Here is a 3,912-nt window from a genome sequence, read left to right as displayed (position 1 = left end):
TGGATTTTCTTGAAGGCAGGCAGCTATAATCTGCTTACAGACAGCCTTGTACTTCATGATGGATTTAGCAAGGCCCTTTCTGACAGTCAGTGCAGCCTTTCCTCTTGATTGTGTTGCTCCCACATAGGAAGTCATATAATTTTCTGATTCAAAATGGCCAATACCAGTTCATTTCAGCTCATTTATGTCTAGGATGTTGATCTGTATGTGTCCCATTGCATTTTGACCACTTACAATTTTCCTAAACTCATACTTCCCACATTCCAAGTTCCACTCATTAGAAGACTTTTTGCAGCTGTTTTTCTTTACCTTGAGTCCCGCCACATCAGCAAATGAAGATCCCCAAGGTTTCCATGGGCTTTACCTGACTCACGTCACCATGGTCAACTCCCATGCAAGAACCCAGCTCCGCTTCAGTCACATTTCAAATGCTCTAGGACCCATCTGCTGCAGTATCTCTGACAATATTCTAGTTCCTTTGTTTAGATTTTCAATATTTGAAAACGCTTCAAAGTTATGCGTAAGGTTTTCAGTGGCTTCTTCCTCTGAGGTAGATTTGTTCTTTGTGGTCTGTTCTTAGTCTGGAAGCTCCACTGAAGCCTGTTCGCTTTGGGGGACCCTCCTGGCATTTGAAATACCAGTGACACAGCTTCCAGCATCACAGCAACACACAAGCCACCACAGTACAGCAAACTCATAGGCAAGAGGTGGCAATTGCCTCATATTTATATGAAAGTTGGACATCAAATGAGGAAGATGGAGGCAGAATGCATGCATTTGAATTGTGGTGCTGGAGAAGAATGTTGAAAGTACCACCAACTGCCCAAAGGACGCACCGATCTGTCCTGGAAGAAGTGTGGTCAGAGTGCTCCTTAGAGGCCAGGATGGCAAGACTTCATCGTATCTACCCTGGACATGTTGCCAGGGGAGACCAGACTCTGAAGAAGGACGTCACGCTTAGTAAAACAGAGGAGGGGAGCAGGGAAAAGGGGAAGGTGTTCAAGGAGATGGGTTGATGGAGAGGCTGTTATGATGGGCTCGAGAATGGCGCAGGACACAGTCGTATTGTGTTCTGTTGTACATAGGGTGGCTGTGGGTCAGAACCCACTCAGTGGCACCTACCAACCCGAGCTCACCCCCAGGGAGATAGTGGGAATCAATTGCCATTGCGTCTGTTCTGCTGAGTCGTGGTCCCCTGTCTATCAGCACAGAACTGTGCCCCACAGGATTTTTAATAGTTGATTTTTTTTAAAGCACATTGCTAAGCCTATCTTCTGAAATGACTGAGTAGACTTGAAAGTTCAACTTAATTAAGGGTGTGGTGCTCTCCCTTACATTTTTCTCATCCACAGAAGTGCCATTCAACACCACTGATGAGGAAGGCCTATTGGGGTCAGATTTTTTTCTCTTATTACCCACTTCTCGCTCCTTCTCAGATCTTGGTTGAATGGACAGTAAACTCCAGGATCGCTTGGGGCTTATGGTTTGGCTCAATTATATTTACTTTTCAGGAGTCTAAGCTATGGATCATCAAGAGATCTGGGCAGTTAATGGTGGTAGTTGAAATGTAGAACCCTGAAGGGAATTTCCCAGCAAGATTCCATCAATGTTACGTGCATTTTCTCTTACCTTTTTATTTTTATTTGTTTTTTTTTAATGTTAAGATTTTATTTACAAAGCTTCTTTGTTGTACAAAAAGTAAAAATGTGGTTACAATCTCAATGTAACTGGCATCCATGAATGGCTCAAGACTCACTGGTCACAGCTACCCGGACTATAGCAAAGTCTCACAGGGACACCTAACAACGTTTACAATTGTGGTGGGGTGAAGTCCCCAGGCTTGGTGGTGGATTTCCAAGAGGGACTACAGAGAGGAAGGTGCAATGTCTCAGGAACTAGTCTTTGGCTCTTTGGGTGGGCAGGTGTCCTGGGCTTCTGAATCACAGCTACTTTTTTTTAAACTTAAACAGCTACCAAATCCGCATGAGCAGTCCAACCAATACTGCACAGTTCTTTTTCTGCAGGTTATTTGGGGTCTTAATCATCTTCTCCTTCATCATCTGTTTCTCTTTTCCGCTTTCCTCCTCCTCTTCCTCTTCCTCCTCATCTTCTTCGTCTTCATCCACTTCTCCACTTGGCCAAACTCTTCTTCCTCCCCACTGACTTCATCTTCATCGTCTTCCTCTTCCACATCTTCATCTTTGTCTTCATCCTCTTCTTCATCAAAATACTCCTCCCCATCCTCACCTTCCTCACCTCCTCCTTCCTCCTCCTCCTCCTCCTCATCTACACCGTCCACCTCAGCATGGGAGTCAGGGGCTTCCTGGTCCTCGAGGGCGTAGCCAGCCAGGGAAGTCAGCCGGGGCAAGAGCTTAAAGACACTCGCTCGGGAGTCATTCAAGTGGTGACCTCACAGTTCAACAGATCCAGACTTTTCAGACATTCAAATTTTTTCAAAGGTTCCAAGGTGCTGATGTCTTTCAGCTTATTCCCACTTAAGTTTAGATGTGTGAGGTTTGGAAGTTTCTCAGCTAACATGTCCAGACCACCGAAGATTCTATTGTCACTGAGCTCAAGGTTTTTCAATTTCGGTAGTTTTGGGAAATTTGAAACTGAAATCAAGCCTACGTTTATTAAGCTGAGGAACTCTAAGTTCACAAATTCAGCCGTTAAACCCTCAATCTTTGCGTCATTTGATTTGCAGGTGTCCAGGACAAGTTCTTGAACAGCCGCCGGGGTCCGGTTCCTCAGCTCCAGGTGGATCCTTCTCTCCATGTTTCCCTCTTCCCCTTCTTCAAACTTCTCTCTTACCTTTTTAAAGCAGATCTCAGATATCATGTTATTTCATCTGTAAATGCTTCTTTACACAACTTTAACAGATAAGAACTTAAAAAAATAACATTTGAACAGAATTAATAATTCAAAACTATAATTTAATACCCAGTCCATAGTCAAGTTTTTCCAATTGTCTGAAAAATGTTTCTCAGACATCTTGTTGAGTGAGAGTCCAAACAAAACCTTCCCATTGCATTTGGTGGCTATTATGTAACGATCCTAATTTAGTTATTTGTCCCCTGAAACATCCTACATCCTGAATATGTCTGATTACTTCTTCAGAGTGCGGTTTAACTTGGCTTTTATCCCTTATATTGCTTGTAAACCGTGCGTTAGAGACCGGATTAGACATTCAGGTTTACTTCTTCAGGCATGACTACCTCATTGAAAACAATAACAAAGTGTTGGTCTCATGTCTGACTCATAGGAAGTCTGCAGGACAGAGCAGAAGTGCTTCATAGGATTTCCAAGCCGGCAAATCTTGGCAGAAACAGACTGTCGTATCGTTCTCCTGCAGAGAGGCTGGTGGGTTCAAACCACTGACCTTTTGAATATTGCCTTACCACCGTCTCACCAGGGTTTCTTTGATTTCCTTTCAGGTGAGTGAATACTCTTATTGCATCATAGATGAAGGACATCGTGTCTACGTGGTTCATTGTAGGAAGCGCAGTGGTCGAGCAAGACTGGCCTTGACTCAGGTTGGTCCCTGTGATTTTCTTGGCCAAATTCTACACTGTGCCAGGTACTGGCTTATGTACTAGGAAACCTGGAAAAACTGTAAAATAAACTACATTTAGAGAAGTTTATTTCAATTTCAGCTTGTATTTCATTCATTCATCCCTCTACTTTTAGGATGAGCTTATTGCTAATCCTTCTATAACTTTCTTGAGTTGGATGTTTAGTTCATTGTAATTCATGGTTTCATTTTATTGGTTTTAAGGTTATCAATTTTCCTCGGATCCCTTCTTTAGTTAGCCCCTGTACATTCTGACATGCAGTGTTGGCATCCATATGTATATTAAAACTCTTCCATTTCAGTTTGTGTTTCTCCTTTGACTCAGGCTGTGTCATGTTGAG

General features: G+C 43.1%; 1 pseudogene; it reads right to left on the bottom strand.

The window, feature by feature from the left end:
• Window positions 1–2,037: 2,037 nt before the first annotated feature.
• LOC101652281 lies at window positions 2,038–2,784 on the bottom strand (annotated as a pseudogene).
• Between the last annotated feature and the right edge of the window lie 1,128 nt (window positions 2,785–3,912).

Source organism: Echinops telfairi, unplaced genomic scaffold (assembly GCF_000313985.2).
Source record: "Echinops telfairi isolate 266 unplaced genomic scaffold, ASM31398v2 ScPeMD7_23;HRSCAF=83, whole genome shotgun sequence".
NCBI classification, from domain to species: Eukaryota; Metazoa; Chordata; class Mammalia; order Afrosoricida; family Tenrecidae; genus Echinops; species Echinops telfairi.
This window is presented reverse-complemented; position numbering and strand designations above follow the sequence as displayed.